Source organism: Nicotiana tomentosiformis, chromosome 2, assembly GCF_000390325.3.
Source record: "Nicotiana tomentosiformis chromosome 2, ASM39032v3, whole genome shotgun sequence".
Taxonomy (NCBI): Eukaryota; Viridiplantae; Streptophyta; class Magnoliopsida; order Solanales; family Solanaceae; genus Nicotiana; species Nicotiana tomentosiformis.
Genome location: NC_090813.1, coordinates 153,500,588 through 153,519,748, shown reverse-complemented (window position 1 = coordinate 153,519,748; position 19,161 = coordinate 153,500,588). Strand labels below are relative to the sequence as shown.

Below are 19,161 nucleotides of genomic sequence, written 5' to 3'. Positions count from 1 at the left end.
GAGTTTTCCAGAGGTGAGGATGCCCCTCTAGCGGTATGGCATGAGTTTACAGAGGCTTTTCTTTGTCATTATCTGCCACCAGAGCTTAGAAGGGCCAGAGTTGATAGGTTTTTGACCATTCGGCAGGGTAATATGAGTGTTCGGGAGTACAACCTTCAGTTTAATTCATTGGCTAGGTATGCTCCCACTATTGTATCTAAGATGGAGGATTGGGTTCACCGGTTCGTGATGGGGTTGGAGCCGCACCTTCCTAACGACTGTATGTCGGTCTCACTTCAGCCAGGCATGAATATTTCTCGTATTCAGGCATACGCTCAGGGGGTAGAGGAGCATAAGCAGAAGCAGAGGGCCGATCGTGAGCATGATAGGGGCCATAGTAAGAGAGCGAGACCTTCAAGTCCTTCTGGTAAGTTTTGAGGTGGTCAGAGACAACAATACCTGAGGTATCCAGCCCAGCCTTCGGCTAGCACACCCCCTATTTTGCTGTTAGGAGATTTGATCGTTCCACATATTCAGGGCCTAGTCAGAATTCTAGGGCCTCAAGTTCTCAGTATAGGGGTGAGTCAAGTCAGATGAGGCCGCCCTTGCGACGGTGTGCTCAGTGTGGTAAGCAGCATGCCGGGCAGTGCCGTATGGGGTTGGGTGTTTGTTATACTTGTGGTTATCCAGGCCACGTTATGAGAGATTGTCCGACGAAAGGTGGTCCAAGCATAGTTCAGCAAGCGAGATCTGTAACTGGTTCATCATCATCAGTACGCCCCTGTAAGCAAGGTTCACAAGAACCAATCGGTCGTGGTAGAGGAAGAGGTGGAGCATCTAGCTTGAGCGGTCCTCAAAATTGCATTTATGCATTAGCAGGTCGACATGATCAAGAGTCGTCACCTGATGTTGTTACAGGTATATTATCAGGCTTCTCATATGATGTATATTCATTGATTGACCTAGGTTCCACCTTATCATATGTTACTCCATTGGTTGCTAGTAAGTTTGGAATAGAACCTGAGTTGGTTAAACCTTTTGAGGTATCCATACTTGTTGGGGATCCAGTGATAGCTAGACAGGTATATATAGATTGTACAATAGTATTTCATAGTCGATCTACAGTAGCAGACCTAATTGAGTTAGATAAGGTAGAATTTGATGTTATACCGGGTATGGATTGGTTGGCTTCTTGTTATGCCAACGTTGATTGTAGATCAAAGATGATTTGATTCTAGTTCCCAGGGAAGCCTGTTTTGGAGTGGAAAGGTAATACGACATCGCCGATAGGTAGGTTTATTTCCTATCTCAAGGCAGGGAAGATGATTAGAAAGGGCTATATTTATCACTTAGTTCGGGTTCAGGATGTAAAAGTAGAGTCACCAACCGTTCAGTCTATCCCTGTGGTTAATGAGTTTCTCGATGTTTTCCATGATAAGCTTCCGGGTCTTTAGCCAAAGAGAGAAATTGAGTTTTCTATTGACATATTACCAGATACTCAGCCAATATCTATTCCTCCCTATAGAATGGCACCTGCATAGTTGAGAGAGTTGAAGGAAAAACTAAGGGGCTTGCTTGAACAAGGATTTATCAGACCTAGTACATCACCGTGGGGAGCACCTGTGCTATTTGTGAGGAAGAAAGATGGTTCCTTGTGGATGTGTATTGATTATAGACAGTTGAATAAGGTAACGATCAAGAATAAGTATCCGCTCCCGAGGATTGATGATCTATTTGATCAGTTGCAAGGTGCCAAGTGTTTCTTGAAGATAGACTTGAGGTCCGGGTACCTTCAGGTAAGGGTTAAGGAGAAAGATATTCCGAAGACAACATTCAGGACCAAATACAAGCACTTTGAGTTTCGTGTTATGTCATTCGGTTTGATCAATGACCTAACAACATTCATGGATTTGATTAACCGTGTGTTCGAACCCTTTCTAGATCTGTTCGTTATTGTATTTATTGATGATATATTGGTGTATTCACATTCAGAGACAAAAAGGGAAGTTGTATGCAAAATTCTCTAAATGTGAATTCTGGTTGAATTCTATAGCTTTCATTGGGCATATTATTTCAGGTGAAGATATCCGGGTTGATACACAAAAGATTGAGGCAGTATAGACTTGGCCTAGACCTACGAGACCGACGTAGGTTCACAGCTTTCTTGGTTTGGCAGGTTATTATAGGAGATTTGTAGAGGGATTTTCTTCTCTTTCAGCACCATTGACAAAGTTGACTCAGAAGGGACCTAAGTTTCAGTGGACTGATGCCTGCGAACGGAGTTTCCAGGCATTGAAGGACAGACTAACTTGAGCACCGGTTCTAACACTCCTAGAGGGAACCGATGGTTATACTATCTATTATGACGCTTCGGGCGTTGGATTGGGTTGTGTACTGATGCAGCATGGTAAGGTTGTAGCTTATGATTTTAGACAACTAAGAAAGCATAAGAAGAATTACCCGACCAACGATTTTGAGTTAGCCACGGTGATTCATGCACTAAAGATATGGAGGCACTATTTGTAGGGCATTCATGTTGATATCTATACGGATCATAAGAGTCTTCAGTATATCTTCAAGAAAAAGGAATTAAATTTACGTCAGAGGAGATGGTTGGAGCTACTAAAAGACTATGATGTTGATATTTTATACCATCTGGGGAAGGCGAATGTAGTAGCCGACGCCCTCAGCCGTAGATCTATGGGTAGCATTTCATATTTACAACCAGAGAAGTGTGGGATAGCCCATGACATTCATCATCTAGCTGGTCTTGGAGTTCGATTACTGGACTCAGGTGATACCAGAATTACTATTCAGGACACGGCAACATCCTCTTTAGTAACTGAAGTGAAGGAACGCCAGTATGAGGATCCCGTGTTAGCTCATTACAAGGATACAACCCCTCAGAAGGAGAAGACTCCATTTGAGATTATAGGAGATGGAGTCCTTAGATATCAAGGATGATCATGTGTCCCTAATATTGCAGGGCTGCACCGGCAGGTTATGGGAGAAACTCACTATTCTCGTTATTCTGTCCATCCAAGAGCAACAAAGATGTATCATGATATCAGGGGAATATATTGGTGGGACAGAATGAAACAGATGTAGCGGAGTTTGTTTCTCAATGCCCTAACTGCCAGCAGGTTAAGATTGAGCATCAAAAACCCGGTTGATTATTGTAGGCTATAGAGATTCCGACTTGTAAATAGGAAGTAATTAATATGGATTTCATCGTAGGCTTACCTCGTACCCAGCGTAAGTTCGATTCTATATGGGTGATTGTTGATAGACTTACAAAATCAACCCATTTTCTGTGCGTTAGGACTACATATTCTGTAGAGAATTATGCAAGGCTTTGTATTAAGGAGATAGTACGACTTCATGGTGTCCCTATATCTATTATCTCGGATAGAGGAGCTCAGTTTATAGATAATTTCTGGAGGTCCTTCCCAAAAAGATTGGGGACTCAAGTAAGTCTTAGTACAAAATTTCATCCCAAGACAGACGGACAGGCTGAACGTACTATTCAGACACTTGAGGATATGTTATAGGCTTGTGTGATAGACTTCAAGGGTTGTTGGGATGATCATCTGCCGCTTATTGAGTTCGCATATAATAATAGCTATCATTCCAGTATTCAGATGGCTCCATACGAAGCTCTTTACGGACGGAAGTGTAGGTCGTCTATAGGATGGTTCGATGTTGGGGAAACAAAGTTAGTAGGACCAGAGTTGGTACAACAAGCAATCGAGAAGATTAAGATTATACATGAAAGGTGTAAGGCCCCGTTAAAAGTTTTCTAAAGATTTAATATTTTAAAGTACGCCAACGTTATTTGGGGATACCGTGTTAGAGTATTAAAGGAGACCCATGGGATAGAACCACATTATTTAGAAATGAAAAGTATATGTTTAAGGTGTGTTGAAACATACTAAGGAGTTTTGTGAATGGAAAGAATTCATGTGGAACAAGTAGGATACATTAAGTGGAAAGGATGTCTAAATTCGCACATAATCCTACTTCAAATTCATGTTGCTACCAAACTATAATGACTTATGAGGTGATCTACCTATCATATTGAATCCGTTTGAGTCTAGTTTCTAACGCTTCAAACTGTTCGTTATTTGGACATTCCTACAATATGTTATGTTCAAATAACCAAAGGCTAGCTTGTAGCTCACTACAGAGCTCGCGAGGCCAGGTCTGCAGCATGCTAGACTAGGCTATAACCCTCACGAGGCCAGGTCTGTAGCACGATAGAACAGGATATAACCCTCGCGAGGATAAGTCTGTAGCTCGCTACAGAACTCCCGAGGCCAGGTCTATAGCCAGATCCAGAATTTCGGAGTATCCATTTTCCTATGTTTTAAACCCGACCCTATTCCGTTAAAATACCTACCTTGGACAATTTTGAACATATTTTTTGATATTTTGAGAGTGAGTGAGAAAGATAGAGTCTTAGAGGGAGAAGTGAATATTCATCAAAATTGCTCTTCAAATCTCACTTAAAACCTTGAAGATTATCAAGAGAGACACCTAGGTCTTCTTCCTAAGAGGTAAGATTCTACACCCTAACCCTCAATTTGAATTTTGTCTAAAATTGGTAATTAGCAAAATAATTATTGGGTGTGAGGGTTGTTGTCTTGCATGCATGTATCCTTGAAGTATGTGGGGAGGTTGTGAGCTAAAAATGATAGAGAATGGGTTGGGGAAAGATGTAACCCTTCAAAAAGGGGTCTTAAAAACATTGATGCACACCTAGTGTTTGATAATATGCTCAAATGAGCTAAACCCATGTTCATATTCCGAATCTTGGTCCAACTTGTTATATTTCTAAAATAGATCGAAGTTGCTAAGAATTATGAAACATTTTAGAGATTAAAGAAGCTCAATTGAGGTATGTATGGCTAAACCCCCTTCTTCCTAGAATCGAATCCCACAGTGTTCATGTAATTGAAGTAAGACCTTGATAATTATTGAATTGGCTATTCCTAATGTGGTTGTGTCGAAGGATATATGTTCAATATTTATTCTAAATTCTTCATAATGTCATCTTGCCATTTAAGGATATGTTCAAAATGTGGAATATGTGTTAGAAATGTTAAGACTTCATGTCAAGATCGAAATAAAGGTTGTTATGCCAAATTGTATGAAAAGCCTCTATGTGTCTAAGATTCCCAAATTTTTGTGTTATGTGAACTTAATGTCTTGAACGTGAAGCCTTATTTTTGTTGATAATGTTTATGATAATGATATTTGAATGTGGAAAAAAGGGGACTGGAATTATTAAATACGGCCAAGTGTCAAGAGTGATTTAGTAATCGTGATCACTAGTGCCAATGAATCGAAAGAATATGAAAGAATTATGATGTGAGATAATTGAAATTGTGGTTATGGTTGATGTCTCAAGTGAGATGGCCTAGCCGATTGGGCCGTGATCGGATGCCATGCCGCACATATGGTGGTAACTGTGCTGGAAATGATAATTGAAATTGTGGATATGGTTGATGTCTCAAATGAGATGACCTAGCCGATCGGGTCGAAATCCGACTCCGTGTAAGAACACGGTGGTATTGTGGATTGTGGCATATGGCACTAAAGATTACCCAACCTAATAAGATGGAAATTGACTTGAGAACTTATGTGATCCTTACTTGATATTTTAGTATTGTTTTGAAGCTCTTGTTGAACTCATGACTATTTTCCCCCTTATATTATTGTCCATTCTATTGAGATGGTATTTTAGCTTTACATACTAGTACTATTCGACGGTACTAATGTCCCTTTTACCGGGGGCGCTGCATCCTTAAATGGATACATGTGGTTACATAGCAGACAATGTTGATTGTAGTTAGTGGTACATCCTTAAATGTTGATCGTAGTTAGTGGTACATCTTCCCAGCGGACTCGGTGAGCCCCATGTCATTCTGAGGTCATGTATTGTACCTTTTATTTATATTGTGGTCACTTTTTGAGGTATAACCGGGGCCTTATTGATGATACCATATTTACTCTCTTTTGTATCTTTAGAGGCTCCGTAGACACTATGTGGGTTATATATGGGTGTTGGGAATGTTAAACCAGTTATGTTGTGTTTGATCACTTGTTCCATTCGAACTATAAGAATTATGTATTTTGAGACTTAAAGGCGCATTGGCTAATCAAATGATTTAGCATCGTATGTATGAACTTCCTGATGTATAATTTATGAAATCATGTCTTTTCTTTATCATGGGTGAATTGGATAGAAAGAATCTAATAGGCTTGCTCGACCGGGTTCACTCGGCTGAGCACTGGTCGCGCTCCTCGGTTTTGGAGCGTGACAAACTTGGTATCAGAGCCTAAGGTTGTAAAGTGACCTAGGATGTCTCGGAGCCGTGTCTAGTAGAGTCCTTATTATCGGTGTGTTATCGACCACATCTATAATTAGGATGCTACATGGGCATTTAGGAACAATACCCTTCTTTCATGTTCTCGATCGTGCGATCAAGCTAATTGTAAGATATTTCCTCCTTTAACTTGTGCTTTACTTTAACTTTCAGTACATGGCACCTAAGAAGAAGGAAAGAACTGGTCAAAGAGCCAATGTCACCCCAGGAGTGACAGTTGACCCTATAATTCATGATGTGGGTGAACACTCGAGGAGTGAGAACACTCATCCAGTTACTACACCACCTGACTCTACGACAACTGATCAGACCGCTCCTGTCCCTACGTCTACTGATGGTACAACAGTCCTTCCAACTGATATACCAGTTCCACCTCCAGTCCCAGCTTCCAATTCTGGTGTTTCTGATGTTGATCTTATGGAAGCTATCCAGATGCTGACACAGATAGTGGCTTCTCAAGCCTAGAGATCAAATGTTGCACCCACTTCTTCTAGCCAACAAGGGGATTCTAGGGGTTCCAGGGTGAGCAAGTTTCTTTAGTTGGATCCTTCGGTGTTCATGGGTGCTAATCCCGAGGAGGACCCCCCACAAGACTTCATTGATGAGATGCATAAGACTCTTCGGGTTATGTGCGCTACTGAGACGGAAGGAGTGGAGTTGGCCGCCTACCACCTGAAAGGGGTGGCCTATTCTTGGTTTGAGCTGTGGGAGGACTCTTGGGAGGAGGGGAGCCCTCCAGCGAGGTGGAGCGAGTTTGCTGACGCTTTCATGGATCATTTCTTGCCAGCCGAGACTAGTGCAGCTCGTGCCGCAGAGTTTGAGAATCTTAAGCAAGGGAGTAGGAGTGTGTGAGAGTAACACATGGAGTTCACGCGCCTGTCAAAATATGCCATTCTAATATTGCTTACTATGGAGGCTAGAGTGCACCGGTTTGTGCAGGGCCTTAGCCCCTTGGTTATCAATGAGGCCGCTACAGCTGCCTTGAATTCAAATATGAACTATGGGAAAATGGTAGCATTTGCTCAAGCTACAGAGGACCATAAGTTGAAGAACAAAAGGGAGCGAGAGGGTACCAGCAAGGCCCGGTCCGCGGGCAGCTTTGGGGAGTCATTTGGTGGGGGAAGATCAGCTTTCAAGGGAGGGTCATCAGGGCCATCCCAGTCTTTTGCTTAGTCTTCAGCCAGTGCACCGGTAGTAGGGGCTAGTCAGCAGCAGGCATGTCATTTCAGGCCCAATCAAGGTAGCAGGGGACCCCACCAGTAGGGCCAATCAGGAGGGAGATTCCAGCAGCAACGGAGAGCCCTATGCCCCAAGTGTGGGAGGATGCATTTGGGAATCTGCTACATGGACCTGCCAATATGTTATAGGTGTGGATTGGGGGGTCATATTCATAGGGAGTGTCGTGCATCCTGCCAGGGTACGGGCAGGGGTACAACACAGCCATCCAGTTCTACAGTTGGTACATCTTCAGCACCCCCTCCAGCTCGAGGCCCTCCAGCACTAGCAGGGCGTGGTGCAACTAGGGGTGGTGCACAGGGTTCAGGAGGACCCAACCATTTCTATGCTATGAGTGGTTGCTAAAGTGCAGAGGCTTCTCTAGATGTTGTCACAAGTATATTGACTGTCCAATATCATGATGTATATGCTCTTATTGATCCTGGTTCCACTCTGTCATATGTCACTCCTTATGTTGCTATGGAATTTGGGATAGAACCAGAACAGATTCATGAGCCATTCTATGTATCTACTCCAGTTGGTGAGTCTATTTTGCCGTGCGGGTTTATAGGGATTGTGTTGTCACGTTGCATGGTCGGGACACCGTGACAGATCTTATTGAACTGAGAATGGTCAATTTTGATGTGATAACGTGGATGGATTGGCTTTATTCTTGTTTTGCCAAGCTTGATTGCCGAACCAGGACTGTTAGGTTCGAATTTCCAAATGAGCCAGCTATTGAGTTGAAGGGTGATGATGTGGTACCGAAAGGTGGGTTCATTTCTTACCTTAAGGCCACGAAGATAATCACGAGGCCAGGTCTGTAGCACGATAGAACAGGATATAACCCTCGCGAGGATAAGTCTATAGCTCGCTACAGAACTCCCGAGGCCAGGTCTATAGCCAGATCCAGAATTTCGGAGTATCCATTTTCCTATGTTTTAAACCCGACCCTATTCCGTTAAAATACCTACCTTGGACCATTGGGAACATATTTTATGATATTTTGAGAGTGTGAGAGAGAGAGAGAGAGTCCTAGAGGGAGAAGTGAATATTCATCAAACTTGCTCTTCAACTCTCACTTAAAACCTTGAAGATTATCAAGAGAGACACCTAGGTCTTCTTCCTAAGAGGTAAGATTCTACACCCTAACCCTCAATTTGAATTTTGTCTAGAAATGGGTAATTAGCAAGATAATTATTGGGTGTAAGGGTTGTTGTCTTGCATGCATGTATCCTTGAAGTATGTGGGGAGGTTGTGAGCTAAACATGGTAGAGAATAGGTTGGGGAAAGATGTAACCCTTCAAAAAGGGGGCTTAAAAATATTGATGCACACCTAGTGTTTGATAATATGCTCAAATGAGCTAAAATCATGTTCATCTTCCTAATCTTGGTCCAACTTGTTATATTTATAAAATAGATCGAAGATTCTAAGAATTCCAGAACATTTTAGAGATTAAGGAAGCTCAATTGAGGTATGTATGGCTAAACCCCCTTCTTCCTAGAATCAAGTCCCACGGTATTCATGTAATTGAAGTAAGACCTTGATCATTATTGAATTGGCTATTCCTAATGTGGTTGTGTCGAAGGATATATGTTCAATATTTATTTTAAATGCTTCATCATGTCATTTTGCAATTTACGGATATGTTCAAAATGTAGAATATGTGTTAGAAATGTTAAGACTTCATGTCAAGATCGAAATAAAGGTTGTTATGCCAAATTGTATGAAAAGCCTCTATGTGCCTAAGATTCCCAAATTGTTGTGTTATGTGAACTTAATGTCTTGAACGTGAAGTCTTATTGTTGTTGATAATGATTATGATAATGATATTTGAATGTGAAAAAAAAGGGACTGAAATTATGAAATACAGCCAAGTGCCAAGAATGATTTTGTAATCGTGATCACTAGTGCCAATGAATCGAAAGAATATGAAAGAATTATGATGTGAGATAATTGAAATTATGGTTATGGTTGATGTCTCAATTTAGATGGTCTAGCCGATCGGGCCGTGATCAGACGCCATGCTGCATACATGGTGGTAACTGTGCTAGAAATGATAATTGAAATTGTGGATATGGTTGATGTCTCAAATGAGATGACCTAGTCAATCCGGTCGAGATCGAACTCCGTGTAAGAACACGATGGTATTGTGGATTGTGGCATATGGCACTAAAGATTACCCAACCTAATAAGATGGAAATTGACTTGAGAACTTATGTGATCCTTACTTGATATTTTAGTATTGTTTTGAAGCTTTTATTGAACTCATGACTGTTTTCCCCCTTGTATTATTGTCCATTCTATTGAGATGGTGTTTTAGCTTTACATACTAGTACTATTCGATGGTACTAACGCCCCTTTTGCCCGGGGCACTACATCTTTAAATAGATGCAGTTGGTTACATAGCAGACATTGTTGATCGTAGTTAGTGGTACATCATCATCTTTCCAGCGGACTCGGTGAGCCCCATTTCATTCCGGGGTCATGCATTGTACCTTTTGTTTATATTGTGGTCACTTTTTGAGATATAGCCGGGGCCTTGTTGACGGCACCATCTTTACTCTCTTTTGTATCTTTAGAGGCTCCGTAGACACTATGTGGGTTGTATATGGGTATTAGGAATGTTAAACCAGTAATGTTGTGTTTGATCACTTGTTCCATTCAAACTATAAGAATTATGTATTTTGAGACTTAAAGGCGCAATGGCTAAACAAACGATTTAACATCGTATGTATGAACTTCCTGCTGTATAATTTATGAAATCATGTGTTTTCTTGATCATGGGTGAACTGGGTAGGAAGAATCTAATAGGCTTGTTCGACCGAGTTTACTCGGCTGAGCGCCGGTCGCACTCCTCGGTTTTGGGGCATGACAAAAGGCTATTAGCAGCTCAAAGCCGTCAGAAGTCTTATGCAGATAATCGACGACGAGACTTGGAGTTTCAGGTTGACGATTGGGTATTCCTAAATGTATCACCGATGAAAGGCATTATGAGGTTTGGTAAGAAAGGAAAACTTATCCCTCAGTACATTGGACCATATAAGATCATACGCAAAGTAGGCTAGGTAGCATATGAGTTAGACTTGCCTTCTGACTTGGAGTCTGTACATCTAGTCTTTTATGTGTCTATGCTCCATAAATGTATTGGATATCCTTCCAAAGTTGTGTCAGTTGATGATGTTCAAGTCACAGAGCAGTTATCATATGAGGAAACTCCCATTGCTATACTAGATAGACATGTTCGGAGATTGAGAACTAAGGACGTAGCTTCGATTAAAGTACTTTGGAGAAACAATAATGTGGAAGAAATGACTTGGGAAGCTGAAGAAGACATGAAGTCTAGGTATCCCCACTTGTTTCCTCTTGCAGAGGAGGATCCGACCGAGTCATCACAGCCTTAAGGTGCTGTTAGTTATGGTCATTGGTCGTGTGAGGCTATTGTCGTTATTGATGATTGTTGCAATATGTGGCATTGAATTATTGAGTTTTCTACAGGAAGGGTTGGCAGTAGTACAATTACAAAGGCGACTCTGCCAAAATCTATATAGATCCAGGGGAGTTAAACATTCGAGGACGAATGTTTCTAAGGGGGGAAGGATGTTACATTTCGCATTTTCGCACGTTAAAGTTTTGTCGTAAGTTAATCGGCGTAGGCTCGAGAATGAGATTATTTTTGAGGTTATAAGTACTTATGCTATTTATAACAGGGGATAAGTAAGTGTCGTGAAGTTTAAAGGGTAAATAAATAAAAAAAAGAGTTTCGTTAAAGGTTGTCAATTTGGTATAAAATACGGTCTAAGCTATAATACCCGATATTTATGGACTAGTGCCATATAAGGTACCACATGACCATGATAGTAAGGTATATAAAGTGTGTTAAAAGTGATTAGTATTTTAAGTAATTAGAGATAATTCTTAATTATGTGGATAATTGGTCAATTATTGATATTTAATGGGAGATTAACAAAGTAATTAGAATTTTTGGATAAGCTTAGTGGAGACCCAACGTGGCAGCAAGGGATTTAGGTAACAATGACTCTTTTGGCTAGGGGCTAGGTGGCATATTTAGGGAATTTGTTGGCTAAGTCATCACATAAAGTGGGGCCCACACCTATGATAAAGACACCTACACATGTCATTAAAGGGAAATGTATATGTTTGTAAGGTAACAGATGTAGCTTCACCAAAAGTTCATATGAACCCTTATAACGCTACAGCAGCATGAGATGCAATTCTAAGAGAGCACAGTACAATCTTTCTCCAGAATATCATACAGATTTTTCCCTACTTCGATCCGTCGTTACGTGTTTTTCGCAAAAGACATGGGTTAGAGGGATTGTTAAGAGAATTAGCTCAGGTATGTTAAGGATATCCCTTATCCTTTTGGCATGATCCATATGATACAAATGAAACGAGCAAACGCACAACTTTCATAAATGTCTCTATTCGTAGAAGCACTAGGGGTGCCTTTGTTCTTGAATTCCCATGTGTTTTATTATTATATCTTCTATTCATGGGTCTCAGAAAAATACGTAGTTGCTAAAGTTTATCCGAATGCATATTGATCGTATGACATTCCGAGAAATCTTATTAACTTATTCTTATGCATTTCATTCATTTATACATGTATATTGACCCATGACCAGATAGCATTATATATGCGTATATTATATCGATATGGGATATGGGAAAAGGTTACGGTGTTATATATGCACCACCACCTGATCAGTTGGTATTCGTTTATGATTTAGCCTACAGAGGCCGAGATGATATGATGGGATGCCCTCAGAGGCTTGATGATGTTATGTACACATTTTCCTACGCATGATACGACATTTATATGCACATGCATAACTTTATAAATATTTCAGGATTCACAAAGTTATTTAGACATACAGGCGGATTCCTTTACTCCATGTTTCTTTTATGTACTGATTTTCACGCCTTACATACTCGGTACATTATTCGTATTGATGCCCTATTTCCCGGGGCCTGCGTTCTATGCCTGCAGGTGTATGTAGACAGGCTGACGGTTCCCCTTTTTAGGATCCTTGATCAGCGAGAGTTGGTGTTGTAAGGCCTCGTGAAATTGTTTTCCTAAAAACCGGGGTTCTGTGATGCCAGGGCAGGCGTAGAGGTTAATTATAGCCGGGGCCTTATTGCCGGCATTTCCATATTACTCTTCTATTGTACTTAGAGGCTCCATAGACAGGCTGTGGGTTGTGGTTGATGTTGGGAATTGAGTTAGAAATTTTGGTATTTGGAAATCATGTTTTACATTAATTCTATAAACTCGTAATATTTTGGAAATTATGAATGAAGCTGCCAATGGGAATGAAAATGTAGTTGTTAATAGAATCTTTTCAGTGTTTGAGTAATGGGGTATATCTCCTCTTTATTCATAGATGAGTTTGAGTAGAAGGTGATCTAACAGGATTGCTCGGCCCGGTTCTCTCAGTTGAGCGCTGATCGCGCTCCCCGAGTTTGGGACGTGGCAGGTGTGATCCACTTGATCCGGTGCTGTTATTAGTTTTGGTACGCTATTTTTGTATGTAGATATGGGTACAACGGGGCCCAGTCCCATCCTTCATACAGTTGTACACTCTATTGAGGTCTATAGACAATCATGTATAGTTGGATAGTATGTGGCCTTGTCGGCTTCTAGTTTTGGATATATAGTTGTCTATAGCAGCCTTGTCGGCTCGCCCTATTGTATTCCGCATATGTATGTATATATGTCTTTTGGACATGTTATCCTCACGTATGTTATTCACATGACTCAGCAGTTTATTGACAGATGTTATTCATGTTTATATCTTAGACGCATGCTTAAGGGTGTTCGACAGGTAGGACTCGGGCACTCGTCATGGCCCATCAGTTTGGGTCGTGACATTTGTCACGCCCCAAACTCAGGGAGCGCGACCAGTGCTTAACCGAGTAAACCCAGTCGAGAAAGCCTAATTTACATTAACCTCTCGTCATTACTCATGAATGATTTACCATAACATAATTAGATCTTGACTTTCATATTGAATACATTTGGCTCAATGACCCATAAATTCTTTCTCATGATGGTTACACAGCTTTATAAATAGCTGTAAATACTGTGAACATAAATACATGACAAAACTCAAATTTTTAATTACATGACCCACAATGTACATGGAGCTTCTATGACAATAGATACCTAAATACATAAAATGAACTAGACCCAAACACCCACTAGAACTGTAGCGGGCTCACCATAAGCTGAGTAGTGAAGAAGATCCCTATCAAAGATCCATATCATCCTGTAGAAGTATACCTGCATCCATTAAAAGATGCAGCGCCCCCCGTCAAAAGGGACGTGAGTACATGTGGAATAGTACTCGTATGTAAGGCAGTCAAAACAACAAATGAAAATATGGTAACTTAAATAAGAGGCAAATAAAGTACATCAAGAAATTACGAAACATCCCATAGAATCACATTTCAAGTCTTATTATACTTGCATCTGTCACGACCCAAACCGATGGGCCGCGACGGGCACCCGGTACCTTGTCCAACCGAGTACCAACATAACGTATCTTTCATATCATAATATCATAGGTAAATGAGTTTGAAAGGCTGTCGTGAGATAAGTAGAATAAAACATGAGGAAATACTTGACATAGGATGACCCAACATGATGTACTGACTTAAACCTATGACATATAGGCGTATAAGGCCGACATGATCATTCGTATACTCAAAACATAGGTCGACAAGGCCATACATGTATCCATATACATGACGTCTATCTACAAGCCTCTAAGAGTACATAAATGTCATAAAGGTCGGGACAGAGCCCCGCCATACAAATCAATACATGTACAAATCATACTGAACAAATAGGCAACTCCGGAGCAAATGGAGTGCACCAACACCTTCTGCTGAGTTGATAGCCTACTTGGAGGACTCTCAACTTGTCTATCGGCACTTGTGGGCATAAAACGCAGCCTCCCCAGGCAAAAGGGATGTCAGTACAAATAAAGTACTGAGTATGTAAGGTATGAAAGCAGTATATAATAGACAAGAAAGAAACATGGAGGAAAAGACTCAACCTGTAAGTCTGAATAGCTCTGTGAATCATCAAACATTTATAATGTCATGCATATGCATATAAATATCATATCATGCATAGGTATATGCGTACATAACATCATCAAGCCTCTGAGGGCATTCCATCATATCATCTCGCCCACTGTGGGCAAAATCATCAACGTATACCAGCTGATCAGGTGGTGGTGCGTATATAACGCCGTAACCTTTTTCCATATCCCATATACGTATAATATACGCGTATATAATACCATCTGGTCATGGGTCAATGTACATGTATAAATGAATGAAATGCATAAGAAGCGAGTTAATAAGATTTCTCGGAATGTCATAAGATCAATATGTCTTCGGATAAATTTTATCAATTATGCATTTTTCTGAGATCCATGAACAAAATATATAATAATAAGACACATGAGAATTCAAGAACATAGGCACCCCCAGTGCTTCTATGAATAGAGGTATTTATGAAAGCTGTGCGTTTGCTCGTTTTGTTTGCATCGTATGAATCATGCCAAAAGGAAAGAAGGGATAGCCTTAACATACCTGAGCCGATTATCTTGACAATCCCTCTAATCACGACGAAACATGTAACAACGAGATCGAAATAGGAAAAAATCCGTATGATATTCTTGAGAAAGATTGCACCATACTTCCTTAGAATCGCAAATCTTATGTTGCTATAGTATTAAGAAGTTTCATATAAACTCTTTTTGAGATTTCATCCGTTGCTTAGCAACATAAAAATCTCACTTAAATGATGTATGAAAATCTCTTATCTTTGAGGGTTGTGGTCCCCACTTTTGGGATTATTTTGCCCAAAAATCTCAAATTATGCCACCTAATTATATACACCAAAGAGTCATTGATGCTTAAGTCCCCTTGCTGACACGTTGAGGGTGATGTCCCTTTAAGCTTATCCACCAAAATCCATTACCTTGTTAACCTCCCACTAAAATCAATAATTAACCCATTATTCACATAATTAAGAATTATCTCAAATTAATTAAAATACTAAAATACACTTTATACACCTTACTATCATGGTCATGTGGTATAGTACTAGTCCATAAATACGGGGTATTATAGCTTGGACCGTATTTTATCTCAAAATATCAAATTTTGACGAAACTCATTTTCTTCGATTTGCTTACTCTCTCACCTTCATGAATTTATTTATTAGTTGTTTAAAATAGCATAATACTTTTAACCTCAAAATAATCTTGTCTTTGAAATGATGTCAGTTATCTTACGACAAATCCAATGTACAATACTACGGGGTGTAACATCGTCATAGTACTGCAGAGTGTAACGTTGACGTAATACTGCGGGGTAATACTGCGGAGTGTAACATTGACGTAATTGTAACAACATGTACAAACAAGGCCAATGAAAGTGCCACCTTCCTCCCTTATTTTACACATATACATTTCATAAACCATCCTTAGTGTTCACATATCATATTATGCACCTATGCGTCTCATAGACCGTTCACAGTATCACCTATACAATACACTTGTGTGTTTCATAGACCATTCACAGTATCACCTATACAATATACCCGTGTGTTTCATAGACCGTTCATTGTGTTTACTTACATAATACACCTGTGTGTTTCATAGACCATTCACAGTGTTTACTTACATATTACACCTGTGCGTTTCATAGACTGTTCACAGTGTTTACTTACACAATACAAATACACCTATTCAAGGGCTTGGAAAAACAACATGAATATGATGAATCATGGTATCAGTAAAAGGGCTTAGATAGCCATTGACGTCAAGCAAATTTATTAAGAGCTTTCATTAAAATTTATAGAAATTAAGTTGAGGATCCTCTATATCCACATTCACACAAAGCGGTCCTGCCGCCTCACCCCAACATATGCGGGTGGAGGTGTATCATGATACCACAATCTCTACACAAAGCGGCCCTGCCACCTCACTCCAATATATGCGGGTGGAAGTGTATCACAATACCACAATCTCTACACAAAGCGGCCCTGCCGCCTCACCCCAATATATGCGGGTGGAGGTGAATCACAATACCATAATCTCTCCACAAAGAGGCCCTACTGCCTCACCCCAATATATGCGGGTGGAGGTGTATCACAATACCACAATCTCTACACAAAGCAGCCCTGCCGCCTTACCCCAATATATGCAGGTGGAGGTGTATCACAATACGGTAATCTCTACACAAAGCAGCCCTACCGCCTCACCCCAATATATGCGGGTGGAGGTGTATCACAATACCACAATCTCTACACAAAGGGGCCCTGCCGCCTCACCCCAATATATGCGGGTAGAGGTTTATCACAATACCACAATCTCTATAAAAAGCGGCCCTGCCACCTCATCCCAATATATGCAGGTGGAGGTGTATCACAATACCATAATCTCTACACAAAGCGGCCTCTCTACATTTCATGTTCATACCATCACTTACTTGTACTTGCCATAGGTGATAATAGGATATCAAGAACATTTAAAATACCTAGGAATACCATAGCCTCTCCTCATGAGGGCGTAGGAGCTTATAACACATTGGAAACATACGTACAAATATTCATCTCATAACCTTTCCCACTATATATAACTTCACAATTACTTTCAACGACTTACAACATCATTATTTCATTGGCTCCCTTGGCCATACGTATTATTCTTCATTCATGGCACTGTGGTCGTATATCATATTCCACAATTTCATTTCTTTACTTTCAAGGATTATCATTACAAACATCATCATATATAATACTCTTGAAATACCTTTCCCCAAAAAGGGCAATACACAATCTCAACTCATGAATATGTAAGAACTAAAAACATATTGGAAATACCTACCAAGCATAGCATTAGTTAGAACAACCACATTTGGACATGACTTGAGTACATAAGCTTTTGGACAATTTTATTTTAAGTCAATTTGTAATAGTTGAATCAAGGCTCATTGCATAATATTTCACACATCGTTTCATTTCATTGGCACTATTGGCCACAAGTATATCTTTCATTCTTGGTATGGTGGCCACACTTTACATCATCAACTCACTTCTTTTACTTTCGAGCATCTTTATATATTATACACAACAAGGCATTTCCAATCAAGACTTTAGGTACACATATAAGCAAATTAAGAGTCTTAAGCATATCGATATTTCTCACATAATTTGGCATACTAGCTTTCATTTGGAACAATACTCAAAGCCATAATATTTTAATACACAACCTATACTTTGAACATATATCTTTCGACAAAAGGCTCATTCGGAATAGTCAATTTTATAAGGAATAGCTCGGAATATAGGAATTAGGAACTTGAGCCAACCATACTTGAAACTTACGGGAACATTATGGAATTCGATTATGAGAGAGAAGTTTAGCCAACATACCTGACGTTCGCCCCTTAATTATACTACAATGATCCACTACACTAAGAAACTTCAATCTACAATAACAACATCCAATGGGAACAACATTAGTAACAAATCCCATAGTTTAGGCCATTTAGGCATTTTATCAAACACCTAGTAGGCATCAATATCTACATCTCTTAACCATAGAATTAGTTCATCCAACTACTACCATTTACCAAAAATTGATCCCACCATCATTCTTAAACAAATCATAAAATCCAACATAACATTCATGACCATCCAACCACACCCAACCAACAAAATTCCATCAAATAATCACCTTTCAATCTCTACAATGGTTATGTATTTAAATTGGGAACTTATGGCTTCCAATCACCATAATATAAGTTCCAATAATTAATTCATACTCATATTCCCATAATATATCCATACATGTAAGTCTAAGGGTGTAGGATTACCTTTTGGAAGAAATCTTGCAAAACCCTCCTTTGAGTTCTTGAAGAAATTACTTGAAGATCTATGTATTTTGTGGAGGATTGAGTTAGTTTTAGGGTGGAATTTATGGAATGAAACACCAAATTAGTAGGGATTACTCACCTGGAAGACGGGGGGGAGTTGGAGGCCTTGAGAGAGTGGAGGAAAACCCCAAAGTTTGGCCGAGAAAAATGGGGAAAAATGAACCCCGAAATGAGTATATGTCCCGACCCAATTTGTCCCTTCGTGAACCGTCGTGATGGCACCTAGTCTCTACGACTAGGTAAGACTGACACTTTGCGGAAATGAAACAAAAGCATGAACATTAACTACTAACAATAACAGATATCTAATAAGCAACTGAATGCCACTCGGCATATACAATTATCACCTCTGAAAATGTACAAAACAATTCCCAAAACCCGGAATACCGTAAGTCAAAAGATACTAAGAAGTCTTAACAGTTCTATACATCATTTCTACACAAAGAAGGAAAAATGAACATAGGGGGATAGAGGGGGATTCCGAGGATCTGCGGGCGCGAGCATATGTACCTTGAAGTCTCTAATAAGCAGCAACGACTGCAACTAGTGATGAGGCCGGTAAGATGAACCTAAATCTACACACGAAAAACATGT

At 40.1% G+C, this 19,161-nt stretch overlaps 1 long non-coding RNA gene across 1 annotated transcript; it reads right to left on the bottom strand.

The window, feature by feature from the left end:
• Positions 1-13,614: 13,614 nt before the first annotated feature.
• On the bottom strand, positions 13,615-18,590 carry LOC138905579 (uncharacterized). The gene is made up of 3 exons (XR_011413568.1): positions 18,508-18,590; positions 18,065-18,120; positions 13,615-13,891 (listed from the first exon to the last, which is right to left on the bottom strand). It is a non-coding gene; the product is annotated as an uncharacterized lncRNA (long non-coding RNA).
• Positions 18,591-19,161: the final 571 nt, after the last annotated feature.